A 19,690-nucleotide genomic window follows, 5' to 3' on the forward strand; every position below is an offset into this window, starting at 1 on the left:
CCATGCTTTTTTTAAATAATAAAATTTTCAGTAGCTTTGTCCTTCTTGTTATTAGTAGTTGAAAGTGTCTGGGAAGACCATTAAGAAAAGGCAGTTGTGAGAACTTCTAGAGTCTAAATATTCAGATAGTTTATCAGACCAATGTTGGCCAAAAACTTATTATTTCTATTTTTATCTATAAAATGAGAATAATAATAGTAATAACATAATGCAATGTGAAGTGTTATGAAAATTAAATGAAATAACACATATAAAGTTCTTAGAATAGTATTTATTATTATTCTTTAATTAGTTAAATAAATGATACCCCATAATAAAGGGCAAAAATTGAAGCCTAATTTCTCATGATCATTAACTTTAAAAAATCATACTAAAAGTGATAACCAATACATGGACATTGAAATTTTACTTTTGATTCAGCTACCTAATTTATACTTCCAAATCAGTTTTATTTTGGTCACCTGATAACAGTCTGGGTATATAAAAATAGATATTTAAATGTTGTTTAAATATCAATAGCAAGTATATTACAATATCAGAGAGAGACCCATTTTCCAAACTAAAAGAATTAAAATATTTTTTGTACATATGGTAAACCAATACTGTAGATTCCATTAGAAAGGAAATACATGGCCATAAATCTCAATCTAATAGTAGGGTGTTGACTCCCTTAAGGCACCTATTTCTTTGAGCCATCAGTATATGAGTTCCCTTACCTGTGAAGCAGAAATACTATATGCTCTATAGAAGCACCACATGCTTAAAGTGAACACAAATTGACTTATATATCAAATATGCATTCAGAACCAAAGAGGTGAGTTGATCTAGCCCATTATTAACAGTGTGGGTTCTATTGTCAAAGAGGTTTAATTTAAAATGTCTCTGCCCTTGTTAGTCTTTTCATATTGGCAAGTTATACTTCTCTGAAATCAAGTATTGTGTAGCAATAATCACTTTCCCCATGGAACTTATAAAAGCATTATAATAAACTGTGACTTTGTTCCCTCTTGAATGCAATAGGTAAACCTACATAATTTAGGCATAGTACATAAACACTTTAATAGGCTTCAGAGATCTGAAATCACAAGCATTAGAGTTATGAAATATACAATAAAACCATACATGTACATACACATTTTAGAATGTGGTATTTTTCTGTTTGTCCTTTAAACATAAAATTTGCAAATATTTTTGCCTCCTAAATTTGAAAGACAGGAAAAAAGAAAAACAAAATATAGTTGCCTCCACGACAAGTTTCCCTGTACACTAAAGTTAATGTCCTTTTATTATGAAAACTGAGTTATGATATTACTGCAAGTCTTCAGGATCTTTGTCTTACATTTCTTCTTAAAGACACATGACAAAAGTAATTTCTTCTTTTCCCAGATACAAATGGTAATAAAATTATTTTTATGATACTCTGAATCCAAATAAAATTTCAACCAAGAGATAAAAATGCATGTAATTTTATATACAAGATACACAAGTTTAACTGTTTATCACAACTGCAATGACTTTTTATCAGATAATTTAGAAAGAATAACATTTTATTGCACAAATATTATTTCACTTTACAACCTATTTTTTGAAATTTCAGACATCTCCTGTGGATTCTGAAATATTCTTAAAATTTATAGTGCATCAAAAACATGAATCAATTCAAGACTGTTGGGTGCTGGTTTTGTTTTGCTTTTGCTTTTGTGTGAACATAGCAGAGCAGTTGCTTCTGCTTATATGACTACTTTACCTTAATAAACACCATCTGGAAGAGTAGGAACCTAAACATTTGCATACATCTGGGCACAAATAACATGTTGCTACAAAAATGATTAATAATAGTATTGAACAGGCTACCATTAGCTATATTTACATCTTGGTGCCAATGGGAAAGGAGAAAATGAATATGATTCCTACCTTGCCTTCATTTGAAAAGGCTGTTAAGCAATGTTGTAACCTGTGTGAGCAGTATTTCTGAAAAGTTTAATGTAGAAAATGGATGCTTTCTGTCTTTCATTCTCTGTGGTAGAGGGTACATAACCACACTAGGTGATTAATAGAAATAACTGCTTTGAATCCAGTTTAATGTATATATGTTTTATTAAAAAATACTTTTTTGTGGTGACAGGAAGCAGCATGTTTCCCATTAAGATCTATACAGTCTTGAGACTACATTCAATCTCAAGTAGGCTTTCACAAATAAAATTGTATATTGTTTTGTGTAATTCTATGTAAGCCTAAGCAAAGTGGGGATTCTCTACATCATTCATTTACACCAGTGTGTTCAGAAGAAAACTTCTGGTTCCACACATTCAACAAAGTAGAGAAATAATAAGATGATTATTTTTAGAGTACTACAGGTAGCATTTTAAAGGGCGATTTAAAACATTCTTATTCACCAACTTTTTCTAAAGAGAACAATTAAAATCAAAACAACTATTTTTTTCCCTTATCAACTAAGAGGTCTCATAAATATATTTTCCCTTTTCCTCTCCTTCTCTCCCTTCTTCCCTCTCTCTAACTAGAGGCATCCACAAATAAAACCTCAAGTTGCACAACTTTAATATAAATAATGATATATAAATAAGGAAACAATTTTGAATATTTTTATCACTGAGTTTAAGAAAAAATACATATATACACAATAGCTCTGATCAAATTAATTTCTATAAAATACTACATATTTTTCTCTATATTTCTGTTAGGATAATTAGAAAGAATAGCCTTTGGGGAGGGCGTGTTTTACATAAATACTGTTGTGTTTTACATGTACTACCAGTATGTCTCACATTTTAATATACACACAAACCACCAGGTGATCTTGCAAAAATGCAGATTCTGATTCAGTAGACCTCAAGGGAGCTCCTTGCTAATAAGCTTCCAGTGTTTCATATCCCATGATGGAAGGACTCCATTTTGAGTAGTGAAGAATTTCAAGTACAGATAAGTTAAGCAATTTCTTGGGGAAAAAAATAAAATATAAAAATAGTAAGCCATGTAATGCATATGTACATTCACAGAGTTAATCTCCAGGCTCCACATATTTCATTCCAACCCTATATTGTCTGTCGGTTAACTGAGGCTAAGTACTGGAATGTATCCATGCATAGGTAAGGCAAAAAAAAAGAGAAGGGGAGCCTGGGATAGAGGAACAAAGGGGAGAAGGGAATGGGGAAATAGGGAGGAGGAGGAAATGAGGGGAACAGGGAAGGCAAAGCAAAGGACCAAGTTCCTGTAAAAACATGTGCTGATTGTTTCCATTCCACTTTATAAAGCCAAAGTCTATAGAACAATCACCTGATATTACATGCAGAGATATTTGTTTGATAATGTCTCAAAGACAGTGATTAGCAAACTGAATTTGTCACTCACTCTGTCCATCTTCTGATCTCCGAAAGAGATTATTTGACTATCAGTCATGAACACTTTGGATTTTACTGGAGCTCATGAAACACCTGGAATACAAACAACACATTGAGGAGAAAGTTCAAAGTCTATAGTAAAGTTGGCTCCCCACCTTCTTTGTTAAATTATTTTGGACATAACACTTGTCTTCTTACTGTTTTGTATTATAATCACTCACGTCACATACCGAATTTGCTTTTTAAAGTTGATATTATATGCTTAGACATTAAATGTCTGTGAAAGGTGAAACAAAAGACTGTAGTATTGTAGAGTTACTAGAATTAAAATTTTCATGTATTCAACCATCACTGAGTGCTTTCTATGTTCCACGTACTATTGTAACTATATGCTGCTAGATACACAGCAGTGAAAGACAAAAACAAAGACGTTGTCTCATGGTGCTTACATAATAGTAGGAGAACAAACAACTAGCAAATATAAAAAGAACTCAGATAATGCATGCTAGGAAGAAAAGAAAAATAAAGCTAAAAGGCTAATGAATATCAAGGGAGAGGATACCATTTTAAATGGAGTGGTCGGAGAGGGCTCTTCTGAAAAGGGACATTGAGCAGGGCCTCAGTGCAGTGAAAGAGAAAGCCATGAAAATATCTGGAGAGAAAGCATACTGGGCCTAAAGATGCAAGTGGAAGGCACCATCACAGAAAAGAGCTTACTGTTTCTGAAGAACATCAAGTTGGTCAGTATGGCTAGGGAGGAGTGAAACAAGGCCAAGAAAAGTAGAAAATATGGTAATAGAAGGGGCTACAATAAAGAGAGGAGTGACATGAAATGTTTTAGGTTCTACTTTGGGAGAAATCCAGTAAGAGAGCATACTTGAAGGACTTTTATTCTAACCATTTACAGCATCATGGGAGTGAAAGCAGAATAAGCAGGAATGTAAATTTAATCAGACAGTTTTTGTTTAATTTATAAGAAATATTTTTATATACAACTAGTATGTACATACATATAAATAAATATATGTACATTTTATGTATATAAGCAGCTTGTATAACTTTTCTCTTGAGAAATGCCAAAGCAAGTACTATAATTTTTTACTCGAATGCAAATTTTAATTTAGAAAATTATACATGTATTTATTCATTTAAATAGAAGTCACTGAGCATTTTTCCACATGCTAGGAATAGATTTGGGTGGTAGGAATACAGGAATAAACAACAAAAAAAAAAACAAAAATATCTTCCTTTAAATACATTTACATTTTAACTAACTAACATATGATGTAGCTAAATTATACACACAGTGTTTAAATTTTACCTCCTCTGTCCCATGACTATAGTAGACACAAAAATGAGTAAAAGTGGTAAAGATGGAAGAGAAAGGAGAATGCTTAAAGAAATCCACAAATAATGTGGATAAATGGGATTTTTCTTTTAAATCCTATATTTATCTTTATAATGTCTAAGTCTCCTACACATTCAATTTCGGTATTTCTAATTTTGAACAATTTATTTATCATTAAAAGTCCACTAGAAGCCTATACGGCGAAACCTCCCTTTTTAAAATTATGTTGAATTCTCAATGTTTGACTGTGTGCAGAAACAAAAATAAAACATAATATCCAATATGTTCCTCAGAATGATGACTGTATTTTTTATGACAAACAATTATTTAAAGTCATTATCCAGTCTTTCCTTGTAGTTGGTAAAATTTATGAAAACATGGAAGAATGAATTAGTGATCCCATCATTGTTGAAAGAGTTGAGGACAACTAGATTATTAAAACTGCAAATCTGTGAAAATAGCCAGTGATAATAGTAAAAGAATTTACTGTGGTCAGTGTTAAAGTCTAAAGGAAGGTCACCCTTTCAGAAGTTGTCCTTATCAACCACGTTATATATTATAATTTTACCACTATACAAAAAAAGGTTATTCAATGGACACAGTGGCATCTAAATTTAGAATTCTAAAATACTCCATGTAATTCACTGGAAATATAATCATAAATTTTTTTCTAAAGTTTTTTAATATTGTGAAAAATATGAGCTTAGAACAAAAACCTTATTAAATAATGCTTTGCATATGTTGTTTTTCTGTTTTTCTTTTTAAGTGAACATGGATCTTTGGCATTATGTTCATCAAAGAATATTTACAAATCTTTAAAATATTTGAAAATTATGATGGCAATTTAGTTCTTTGTTCTTGTTATAGATAATGTTTTGGCAATCAAATATCACATATGTAACATATATTTATTATTGTTTTTGATGTATTGCCAAAAATATAGTTTCAGAAGAATTCCACAGTCTATAAATATTTATGACCAGTGAAGAAATTCTTGTTGGGTTAAAGCAAGCCATGCTAAGCAGCCACTGTATTTTAATAATGCAGTGAATACATATAACAATTTTAAGAAGCAGATGCCTTCTATCTATATGAAAATTGCTTATGGCAATATGCCCAATTTTTTAGGATCATATAGGAAAATGAATTTTAAAGTGTCAAAGAGATACCACAATTTTCCTACTGTGGCTTTATTCATTCTTTCAAGTGCTTACTTTCTTCTAAAATCAAACCTAACAAATGCTAGTTTAACACAATCTCAATAGAAGAAATAACTGCAAGTAGATCTATATAGGAAGACAGGCCACTCTACGTAAGTAGGGATATATATCTCTACAAGTTTTCAAGCACAAGTTTACCTGTCAATTATGCCACAGAAGAGATCCCTGAGAAGTGGAAGAAGGGAGGAAATGACATGGGGATAGACTGACAATTTCTCATTTTAACTGGGAAAAGCAAAAGAGAATGAACAGGAACAAAATTAATAATTACGATGCGCAATGACTGTAAACATGGACAATCTCAGGGGAAAAATATATGGTCACCCAAACTCTGAAATCTCTTTCAATCCTGTGACTTAGAGATCAAGACACGCTGATACATAGCAATATTATTTTCAGAATATCCTAAATCACTTTTATGGAGACTAGCATGAGTCCTTTCTCCAACGAAAAGACAAGTCATGGCTCTGGCAGCAAACACTTACGTCCTAAGACCAACTCTGCACCTCTGTCTTTGATAGTATTACATGGGACTGAAAACCTGATGCTGGAAAATAAAAATAATTAAATTATAAGCATAACAGTGTTGATAAAATTAAAATGAACCTAACTCCAAATGTCATATCACAAAATTCCAAAGCATATCAATAATTACATTATCAAATTAGCATAGTTGTAGATGACCCTCCTAAAGTTGTAGGAAAAATCAAATCTGTGTAACTAAGAAACAAATATAATTTCAATGTGGTAAACAATAGAGCAGTTAAGGAAATAGGAAAAAAATACTAAGAATCAGAAGGTCCTAATTACTCAAGATAAATTGTTTTGTTTTGTAAGCTAGAAAGAGAGCTGCAGGCTGTCCAATTTCTTGATTCATTAGCCTCAGTAATTAATTCTGCAATTGTTTCCATCACTTGGTAAGGGGTAAACTTGTGAAGCAGAGATTCCCTTAGTCAATCCCAGAGCTGTGTGGCATTTAAGGAAACACTCAACAGGAATGCACACTTTTATTGAAGCGTCTCTAAAATACCTGAGGGCAGAGCAGAGGCAAAGATGAAAGGAGATCAAAAAGTGACTTGGGAAAAAAGGAATTTCTTTTATACAGCTTTCTCTTTTATTTTAATTATAAAAGGACAGGATGAGAAATCAAGGTCTTTGTTTTCTAGTTTTTTTAGATCTGAGTAGTAGGCAAGAGAAAGGCTTAACCTTTTTATTCTTAGATGCTGTACATTTAAACCATTTCAAGATCTTCCGCTGCTTTGAGACATGTTTGTTTTCTTTCTGTAAAACAATGTGGCAATAAATGTGATGATAGCACCAAAAAGAAAAAAAAAAAACAGTCAAACAATAATTTCTTTTCAAATAATCATTGAATCTCAAATACCTAAAAATTATCTCATGCATTTTCAGCAACACACAGTGGTTATAGAAATTACTGGGAATCTTTCTATGTAAGTTTCATAGTCATAATCATTGTAATAAACTCAGCTTCAATGGTTTAATTACTTTAAAAAGACTTGTATAAACCAACTAACCCAGTTGTTTTACTCCTATTTTTAATGAGCAGAGGAGAAGTATATATCCCAAATTTCCTATTCAATAAATTCTAGTTTTTCATAAACTCTCAATTTTAATTTTACAACTTGGATGTTTCTCTTGGTCACTTGATTTCCTGGAATCTTTACCTGTAGCTGAGGACATTATGCTTCTGCTCACAAGGCCAACTGCAAACGTCCACAGTGTTTTTCCAGGGCAATGGTTATAGAATTCACTAATGATACTCCTTTACCTCCAGAATAATCAACACCACCCCCATGATATTACCCATATTTCTCATTAGTTAGTGCTTTCACTAACCTAATGCCAATAATTTAGTTTTTTTTCTCTTGGAGGTGAGGCTTCTTACTAATCAACATTTTTGTGTGGGCTGAGAGTAAGATTAAATAAATGTCATTGTCAGATGCATATCTCAATATCTTCAACAAAGCAATGTGTTCAGTATCCTCCTGAAGATTACAATCCAGTAGGGTAAAAGACATTAAATGATTACATAAGGAATTACTTAAATATTATAATATGTGCTTGAATAAAAAGTAAACAATGTTTGTATAAAGCAAAACATGAGTTTCCTGAGGAAGTGATATTTAAAGAGGAAATTAGAGGATAAGTATATACTAGCAAAAAGAAGAGAAAAATACAGAGAAGTTGAGCAAAGTTTCCCAGTTAGGAGGAGGTAGACTGAGTTCAATAAATACACCAAAGTTCAGGGTGGCAATTTGCACATTTATGGTTACTCATATACCATTACTATCTCATTACATTTTATAAGTGCTGATATATCTATTTAAAGAAAAATTTTCATATTTTAGTGCATTAACTGCACATTTTGGTTTTGCTTTTTGAACAAGTGTGCCACATATTTTGCTCTGTACTTTGTAAATTATGTAGCCTTTTCTAACTCCCAAAATTATATAGAAAAAGAATTGGGTCAATTCTAAGTCTAGAGACAGGCAGAATATCAAAAAACAAAACAAAACAAAACAAAACAAAAAAACCTCAACAATATACAAAGGAACCCTTCATCTTTCCAGTAGAAGGTCAGAACCTTCAATTTCCCCTGCCTTTGAATCTTGCTTCCCAGAGCTTATGCATATTAACAACACCTTTTAGTACCTGGTTAGGGCATTTCAAGTTCTAGTTCTATGTACCCAAATTTTCCAGTTGGCGTGGTCATTTATGTGCCTAATAATTCTCAAAAGTTATATTTCACAATAGTTCTCAAAAAATTAATATAATAATTCTTAAAATGGATTTTATAAAATAAGTTGTGGATTACTCAAATTGAATATAACCGAATTATATTTTAAAATTAAGAAGATAAAGCATATTTTAAGAGATTAGGAAGGGAGTTTATGATCTGGAAATAGATGCCACATGTAGACTCCACTTGTGAATTTTATTTACATATTAAGAGGCCAGAGAGATAAGGCTGAAAACTAAAAGCTGATATAGCTTAGTGTGATGGATTTATATTTTTAGAAATGTAATGTTTCAAGAAGAACACTTTAAAAACCAGATCTATTTGAAAAAAATGTATTTCTGTAGATCACATCTTTTAATTAGATGAGCAAAGAAAAATAAGTTTCTAGCTTCCAGGAGGCTGATATTTTGGCATCTCTTACAAATTGATATTTGGCATACTTTATAAATTGTCTGAGAATCTATAGTCTAAAATTAAACAAAGTTATAATTAAGCATGCATTTGCTTCACTTCAAATCTTCCCTAAGTCCATAAATTTTGGGCACTATATAATAGAATTCATTACTGTTCCAACAATCTTTTTCTAAAGAAAACTGTTTCCTAGATTATGGACCACAAAGCAAAGCACAGCATATGTAGAATATGTTAGACACTGATGTTGATGGGAGTTGTCAGTTTTCTATTGCAATTCCGAAAGCCAATGTATAGTCTCCTGCTTTTTATTCTTTTCAGAATAATGGAATAACACGTCATGATAATCTTGTAATTGAGATTCAAGGAAAGAAAGATTACATTACAAATAAGATAGTTTGTAGAAACAAGAGAAGAAATCAGGAATAAAAAACATATACTAGGATAAATAGTAATCAAATAAGAAAAAAGATGATATCACACCATTTCTAAATTTCTTTTTTGGTTACTCAAAAATTACTCTGTGCCTACATTGCTATACTTTGTGTCAGGCACTTATGAAACAATCACAAATAACATATTGATTCTGCCCTCCAGGCTGCCTGGCCAGTCAGAAGATTGGGCAAGAGGTCTTATAGCACATTTTGAACAACAGAGCAGATCTCTCAGAAGGCTACAAATCCATTTCACAAAGATTTTTCCATATAAGAGGCAAAAGCTCAGTATTATTTTGAAGAAAATTACAATTTAGAAGTAAAAATAATTAAATAAATGAATTTACTTAAAATCTAATATAATAATTAAAGTCATGACCTTTAGTTAAGAGGCTTTTAATATAAACATCAGAATTTTAAATCATGGAAATATCAATAGAGATGGACTTTTATTCCACTTTCCTGACTCACTAGAATGACTAATACCCTCAATTCCTCTGTAAGATATACTAACTGTGCCTTCATGCCTTGAACAGACTGGTAGAGGCTGTTGCCCAGTGTGACCATGCAGTTCTGCTGCCTGCAGTTCAGTTGAATTCTATCAACAGACTGTTGTGTGTGATGACCAAACCGTGCCCTTTAAACTTGTTGTTTTAATGACATGATGTGTTTTATTTGTTTATTTATTTATTTTTGAGATGGAGTCATGCTCTGTCACCCAGGCTGGAGCACAAGAGCAGGATCATAGCTCACTGCAGCTTTGAACACTTGAGCTCCAGTCATCCTCCCATCTCAGCCTCCCAAGTAGCTGGGACTATAGGCATGCACCACCACACTAAGCAAATTGTAAAAAAAAAAAAAAAAAAAAAAAAAAATTGTAGAAACAGAGGTCTTGCTATATTGCCCGGGTGGATCTTGAACTCCTGGGATCATGCAATCCTTCTGCCTCACCCTCCGAAAGTGCTGGGATTACAGGATTGAGCCAAGGCACCAGGCCACAATATATTTAATAGTATTTAGGCTGAAAAAAATTAAAAAGTGTGTTATTTCCATGGTAACTAAATTGAATGTTTTTTAAAGGCTTAAAAAGATGAGCTAGTTTTTAAAAATCGCTATCTAATTAGGTGTAGGTAAGATAACAGTATAAATATGGGGAAAAACAAAACATTGAAATAATTTTGCATGCAAGTTGTTTCACACTATCTTAAATTACATCCCAAAGATGACAGAATTTCTCAACAATACAACCAAAGTTTTTTTTAAAAAATTGTCTTGACCCTGATGAAATAATTGATAAATGTATATTTGTATATTTTAAGTTAAAATAAAATATTTTAACAATCATGAATCTTTGTTATGCCCCATTTAAATCTTTGTTTTTATAATAGATCATTTACTCATTCTAATAGAATCAGAATATTTTATTAGAAATAATAATTTAATTATAGACTTATACACAGAGAAATAAAATATTGAAGGGAAAATAAGAGGGTGTTTTTTTTTGTTTTGTTTTGTTTTGTTTTTTGTCTAAAACAGATATTTCTTCAAAATCTTTAAGGCGGTTTTAATTGTGCCTTAAAATCAAATGCCTGGTTTTGTTTGCACACATTGAAGATGTGGAACTTAAAACATGGAAGGAAACTTACTCAAGGCAATATAAGAACTGACTCACATGTCCAATATCTCTTAATGATAAAACAATCTAGCACTTTTGGAAATTTTTGCACCATTAGAGGTAATGTACTATATACAAAAACGATTATTAGCATCAAAATTCATACTTGTATATAAAAAAGTGTAACCCAAGTATAAGCTAGGGTCACCCTCTTTTTAAAAATGTATATAACAGTTGTTTATAAGGATTTTAAACTACCTACCACCTAATAGGATATGCTGTGTCTTTCCCAAGAGCCAGAAAATTCTTACTTTGCTTGGGTGTATGCTAATCACTTTAATACTAAATTCCTACTCTGAAAATGTCTTAATCTCTGTAACATTTAATCTCTTCCAACTCTTCCTTTCTCTAGGCTCCAGTTAAACCTAAATATGGAATAAAACAGCAATTCTCACATTTTAGTTTGCATCGGAATTACCTGGAGGGCTTCATAAAACACAGATTGCTAAATTCTACTACCTGAGTTTCTGATTCAGTAGGTCTGGGTTAAGTACTGATAATTTTCATTACTACCAAGTTCCCAGGTGGTGCTGATGTTGCTGTTCCAGGTGTGTATGTTAAGGATCAATGAAATACAACCCCTTTTCCTTGGTTTATCCAAAATCATTATTTTTGGGATATACTCTATTAAAATTGGGACAAAAAGAACAGACATTGCATCAGTATGAAGAAATTAATACTGAAAATTAAATTTATTGATTCTAACAGATCCTTTGGCCACATTATAATGATCTTTTCAGCCAATTCTTCATGATCTCCAGCTTCTGTAGCTTGGTGGCCTTCTTTTCTTTGACCTTCTGCCCTTCTCATTCTCACTGATTGACCCTGCACCAAAATTCTTATTAACTCTTTATAAAGAGCACTTGAACATTGCTTAGCAATCTCTTTACAAACCGTCATTGCAGGGATTTAAACTCACATCAGAAATTTGACTTTCAACACATTCATAAGGGAGAGAACCTCATAAAAATGTAGCAATAAGCTCTTTTAATAACCTCTTTTAATTTTTATACATAGATGAAAACAGATTTGTTCATCTTTAGTTAGAATACCACCTGTAATTAAAACCTGACAGTAGAAAACACATACCTACTTCTTCTCTCCTTACAAATTTAGGAATAACAGGGAGTAATCAACTTCCAGGTGAATGAAAGGGAGAAATGTATGTTATTACAGTGGTGCACAAGCAGGTAGCTGACTTCAACAAACTGGGTCTCTATAGAGTTCATTAATGATTAACATAACCACAAAAAGGAGACAAATGAAATGCCAAGTCAGTTCTGCATATCAATGAGACAAGGAAAGAGAAACCCACAGAATAAGATAAAAAACTTGAGCACTCATACATTACCCATACCAATACACTGGGACATTGGAGGAGACAGGCTCCCTAAGATTAACTACCCTACACTTACAGGATATAAGAAAAGATCACACTTGGAAATTTGATGGAAATAAGTGATAATCCTATTTCTCAAACAAAAAACAGCATTTTTATTCTGATTTAATTTCTGAATGAGTAGGTGTATTTTGGTGTTGACTCCATTTAGGTTTATAGCCATCATTTTACCTGTCTACTAAAAAATATTTAAAATAATATTATAGAGAATTTTAAAATATTTTAAATTATAAATCTGTAGCCCAGTGTCTCTGTTTCGACCAAGGTTCCTTAGGGGCAGAAGAGAGTGGACTGTGGTAGTAGAAGAAACTGGGGGCAATATCAAACACAGCAGGAAGAATAATACTCACTTGAAGTAGCATATCATATCCTATATTTTCATGATAATATGGTATTCTGCTGCCCAATATATTTATCTTTGACTTAATTTGAATTTAACTGGTTTGCTTTCACCTTGATATCAATCTCATAACTTAGTTTCAATTAAGCGAAGTACTTTTCTACCAGCCACTATCACAGACAACTCAATGGCAAAAAAAAAAAAAAAAAAAAAAAAAAAAGGCAAAAAATAGACTTTCTTTCAAAGAAGATAGGCAAATGGACAACAGGCACATGAAATGGTGTTCAATATCACTAATCATCAGAAACATGTAAATCAAAACCACAATGACTTATCATCTCACAACTGTCAGGATGGGTCCTATTTGAAAAATAAAAACACCAAGAGTATTCATTTGCAAAGATGTGGGGAAAAAAGAACCTTTGTACACTGTTGGTAAGATCATAAATTGGCACAGCCATTATGGAAAATTTTGTGGAGGTTCCTCAAAAGGCTATCATATGATCCAGCAATCCCACATCTAGATATACATATATCTATATTTTTATATACATGTATATATGTGTATATATACATATACATATATATCCAAAAAATGAAAAAAATCATAAAAAATTTGTACTCCTATATCATTGCAGAATTGTTCACAGTAGCCAAGATATTAACATGACCTAAGTATGCATCAGTTGAACTGATAAGGAAAATGTGGTATATATACACGATGGAACACTATTCAGCTTTATGAAATAAGGAAATCTTGCCATTTGCGAAAACATTGATGAATCTGGAGAACATTATGTAAAGTGAAATAAACTAGGCACAGAAAAAAAATACTGAATGATCTCATGTATATGTGGACTCTAAAGATAACTCATAGAAAGAGAGTAAAGTGGTTGCCAGCCAGTCTGGCGAACATGGTGAAACAACATAGTGAAACCCCATTTCTACTAAAAACACAAAAATTAGGCTGGTATTATGGTAGGCACCTGTAATCCCAGCTACTTGGGAGGCTGAGGCAGGAGAATCACTTGCACTTGGGAGGCAGAGGCTGTAGTGAGCCGATATTGCGCCACTGCACTCCAGCCTGGGCTACAAAGCAAGACTCTGTCTCAAAATAAATTAATAAAAATAAATGAAGTGGTTGCCAGGATTTATGGGATGGGGCAATGGGAGAATTTTGGTCAAAGTTTATAAACTTTTAGTTATAAGATGAATAAGTTATAGAGATGTAATACACGCATGGTGACTATAGTTAATGTATCATATACTTGAAATTTGCTAGGAGAGCCCTTAAGGGTTCTCATCTCTCACACAAAAATGTTAAGTCCGTGAAGTGATGAATGTATAAAGTAGCTAGATTGGGGTAATCATTTCACTATATATATAGTTTGTATATATACAATATATCTATACCATATATAGTATATCTATGGTACATCTATACTTATATAGTATATCTATAGTATCTATAGTATATCTATACTTATATAGTATATCTATAATATCTATAATATATCTATGCTATATAGTATATCTATAGTATATCTATAATATATAGTGTATCTATACTATATATAGTATATCTATAGTGTATCTATAAAACATAGTATATACTATATATAGTATATCTATAGTACATCTATACTTATATAGTATATCTATACTTATATAGTATATCTATAGCATATCTATACTTACATAGTGTATCTATAATATCTATAGCATATTTATACTATATATAGTATATTTATACTATATATAATTTATCTATAGTATATGTATACCATATATAGTTTATATATACAAACATCAAGTTGTACATATATACAATTTTTATCCATTATACCTCAATAAAGTTGAGAGGGGAAACAGAAACAACTTAAAATTTACTGGCCTCTCTTAGAGAATGACTAATATGTATCCAAGCCATATTACATAAATTAGCTTTCTGAATGGAGTTCTTTCTTTCTCAGCCCTCTGTAGTTGTCCCCAGAATCCTATTCTTGCACCCCATATAGAAATCTTCTTAAGTTAATTAACTCCCCAAGACCATTCAGCTGGTTTGCAGCTTGTCTGTGAAGGATTCCACACTGTTCTATTCTAAGAAGCTGCTTCTTTGCAAGACTAATTACAGGGATAATGCTTTTTTTGGATTGGACTTGTATGTTATTTATTTTTAAAAATTTTCTGTGTGCGTGCAATGCTTTGAATTTCAATTCAAAAGTCCTTAATATTAATCCAGGCTGTTCTTCTTCCTAGGTATGTAATTTTGGGTAAATCCCTTATGTAATATTGGGTAAATCCTTTTTATTTGCTCTCATATGGAGAGAAAGCTAATGAAATAGGACTCTTAAATGAGTTAATAAATGTGAAAATGTATGTAAGATAAAATAACAAGCAAATTCACGTTAGTAATTTCTGAAAATTATATAGCGATGCAAGGGCAACCACGTAAATATGAGAGTATTGATGTGAGTTACTAATGTATTTTATAAAGTATAGTGGTGGAGCTTAATGGCATTTTAAGAACACTGCTTAGTTATACAACAGAAAAGAGGATATTTTGACAAAATACATAAATAAGAAAAATAATGATATTTAAATGATGTTGCCTATTCCAATCTAAAAAATAATAAAGCATCTCACAATCTTTAGCGTCATAATTTTAAGAATCTCTATTATCCTAAACTTGTTTAAAATAGTCACTGCATGAGCACACATTTTTAGGCCTGAACAAAGTTGTTCAAAATCCAGCAGTACTCTGTCATCTTTGGCCTACTTAAAAGCTTCCCCTCCTCCTGTGACTGTGAAATAGCCTGTTTGTTACTCATCCCATGGAACCAAATCCCAGCATACCCTACAACAGCTTACCACAATAAAACATCAGCATCAGAGTCAAGTAAATAAGTTCCTCCTTCACAGGTGTTTTCTTTAAACTGGCCACGCCACAACCCCCACAAGAGAACCTACAGAATAAGGCCCATGGACCCTACTTAAAGGCAAAGTCCCACAGCCCCGCCCTCTCTCACTGACTCCTTACTGCCTCCAGACTTCCCATCCACCTCCACTGGGCACCACTAACCTCTCGGTCTGTAAGTAGTACGTTTCTTTTGTATCATGCGTTTTAGTTACACTTTCTCATTGTTTGTCACCTGACCAACACAACTGAATCTTGCTTTGCTCCATCATAGCCCTCCTAGAAAATTGACTCCAAGATCAAATAAGAAAGAAACAATCACAATAGAAATAACGACAACAATGCTTACATAATCAAATAAGATAAATGGAATGTCAAAAGTGAAAATGTGTTAGGATTATATTTTTAAAGAACACTCTGAGAGCACTGTTTCTAAATCAATATAATTCCCCCAAATTTCTTGTATTAACAACTCTGCTGATTTAACTTTACCTGTCAGCTTTTTTATGTAGAGCCATTGTTCTCAAACATTCATGGAATAGAGGTACTTGGAGGGACTGTTGAACTGCAGATATCTGGACTCTACACCCAGCATTTCTGATTAAGTAGGGCTGTACTAAACTTTTAACAAGTTTCCAGGTGATGCTGCTGCTGCTTTGGGGAATTCATTTTGAAAACCACCGACATAAACAATAACGCATTTACAGCGATGGCATGAAACACAAAGGAATGTCTCTTTAATGCTATAAAATATCACATGCTAGTGCTCAGCTTACATGCACTGTGCTCTTAGAAGTGTATAGTGTATATTGCTAACTGTTTTTTTACTTTTAGGTTCTGAGTTACATGTGAAGGTTTGTTATATAGGTAAATTTGTGTCGAGGGAGTTGTGGTACAGATTATTTCATCACCCACATATTAAGTCTAGTACCCCATAGTTACCTTTTCTGCTCCTCTCCCTCCTCCTAAACCCTCAAGTAGACCCCAGTGTCTATTGTTTCCGTCTTTATGTTCATGAGTTCTCATCATTTAGTTCACACTTGTAAGTAGAAAGATGCAATATTTGGTTTTCTGCACCTGTTAGTTTGCTAAGGACAATGGCTTCCAGCTGCATCCATGTTCCCACGAAAGACATAATCTCAGTCTTTTTTATGGCTACATCATATTACATGGTGTATGTGTATCACATTTTCTTTATCCAATATGTCATTGATGGGCATATAGGTTGACTTCACGTCTTTGCTATTGTGAATAGTGCTGCAATGATACACATGTGTGTGCCTTTATGGTAGAATGATTTCTGTTCCTCTGAGTTTATACCCAGAAATAAGATTACGGAATCAAATGGTAGTTCTGCTTTTAGCTCTTTGAGGAATTGCCATACTGCTTTCCACAATGGTTGAACTAATTTACACTCCCACCAACAGTGTATAAGTGTTTCCTTTCCCCTCAACTTTGCCAACATCTGTTCTTTTTTGACTTTTTAAAAATAGCCATTCTGACCAATGTGAGATGGTATCCCGTTGTGGCTTTGACTTGCATTTCTCCAATGATCAAGGATATTGAGCTTTATTCATATGCTTGTTGGTCTCATGTATGTCCTCTTTTGAAAAGTGTTCATGTCCTCTGCCTACTTTTTAATGGAGATGTTTGTTCTTCTCTTGTAAATATGTTTAAGTTCCTTATAGATGTTGCTTATTAAACCTTTGCCACATGCATAGTTTGCAAATATTTTCTCCCATTCTGTAAGTTGTTTACTCTGTTGATAGTTTCTTTGGCTGTGCAGAAGCTCTGGAGTTTAATTAAATCCTATCTGTCAATTTTTACTTTTGTTGGCGATTGGGAAAACTGGTTAGCCATATACGGAAGATTGAAGTTGGACCCCTTTCTTACACCATACACAAAAATCAATTCAAGTTGGATTAAATAGTTAAATGTAAAACTCAAAACCATAAAAACCCTAGAATTCAACCTAGGCAATACCATCCTAGGCATAGAAATGGGCAAGGATTTCATAAAATACTTTCAATAGTATGAAGTACTTTCAATAGTATAACAGGTATGTTATAGTTGAGCATCCTTAATCTGAACAGGTTCAGCATGTGTAATCAGAAAATCCAAAATCTGAAATGCTCTAAAACCCAGAACTTTTTGAATGCTCACAAGATGCCATGAGTGGAAAATTCCACACCTAACCTTATGTAACAAGTCAATGTCAACATTTTGTTTCATGCACAAGATTATTAAAATACTGTAGAAAGTTACCTTTAGGCTATGTGTATAAAGTGCATATGAAACACAAATGAATGTCGTGTTTAGGCTTGGGTCCAATTCCTAGATATTTCATTATGTACATACAAATACTCTGAAACCCAAAGCACTTCTTGTCCCAAGCACTTTGGATAAGGAATGTTCAACCTGCATTCTCAAGAATTACATTTTTCTCTGATTTTCTTTCTTATGAAATGGAAACCAAGAGTACAAACTGCTGAGAAGATTTCTGCAAAGAAATTTTTCAATGCTCTCTTTTTTTGCACTCCTCTTAAAATACCTTGTGTTGACAGTTTTATACATTTAGGACTCAAAACATTATTATTCTAATCTTATACTTTGTTATAAATTGGGATATAGAATTAACTACTATTAAAAAGAGGCCTAAAAATACAGCAGTGTAAATAAACTAGAAGTTTGACCCTTTCTTAATTCAGCATTCTAAATGTAGGCAGGCAGATGGGTAGGCTCCGACTGGTAGACTCTGCTTCTAGGCCAGCCACCTCTGCACAAAAAGTGATTTTCATCTCTATCTAAGCTTTCTTCTGTAGTTGTGATTCTCATGCCAGAAGAAGAGGATACAGTGGAAAGTTACAACACACCATTTGTCTTTAAGTTGAAAATGACCAAGTAATTGTATAATCACTTTTGTTGTGTCCCTTTGGCAGCAGCTTAGCTGCATAGACACACCTGAATACAAGAGAGACTAAGAAATACATCCAGCTAAAACCCAGAGAGGATGGGGTGAGCGTGATCAGGGAGGGGGAACATAGTGCTTACTACTGAAAGGAAAATGGTGAGAGTGAATCCTGGGGGACAGTTTAACTGTATCTCCTACAGGTGGGAGTACACCAGGTGAACTAAAGCAGTTACAATGTTAGTGAAAATAACAAGCCTGAGTAGACTTAATGGATCCTTTAAAGCACTTTTGAGGGAGGCTACTCACCTAAAGAGGACTGCAATATTTTAAATTTAACATTCCAGAAATAAATTAATGGTTCAACTTATTTTTAAAGAAAACAGTTTAAGAAAAGACAGAATAAACTTTCTTTTCCTGGGTGGGAAGGTTGTACATCTCTGTATATGCATATGTTTAGGAAGCAAAAGAAGGAAACAATGATGCCATCGTGTAACATCTTTCATTTATATGTCTAATAATGAAAAGCGCTTATTTTTGTTGCATTTTATAATTGATAATTGAAAGTTGACTTTGTGGCAGATTTTAAAGACCCTCTTTTTTCCCATTTACTATGTCCTCCAATGTGTGCTGGGAGATTTAGGTAAAAGCGAGCATTGTTGCAGGTCTAGTTCCTTCATGTAAAACATCTGATCACCATATTTTTCCTTAAATAAATCTTCTACCCCAAAGTCATTTTTATCTGTTCTCTCTACCTCTATTTCTTTCTTCAATATTCTTACTCTTAGTTTACCATCTTGTTCCTCTGAAAGGACTGAAATTTTAAAAGTACATTAAATAAACTATTTCCAATGTATTTTACTAAACCAAGGCAAGGTGGTAATTACAGACACACTGAACTTTTTTCATTGAGAATAC

Source organism: Macaca nemestrina, chromosome 10, assembly GCF_043159975.1.
Source record: "Macaca nemestrina isolate mMacNem1 chromosome 10, mMacNem.hap1, whole genome shotgun sequence".
Taxonomy (NCBI): Eukaryota; Metazoa; Chordata; class Mammalia; order Primates; family Cercopithecidae; genus Macaca; species Macaca nemestrina.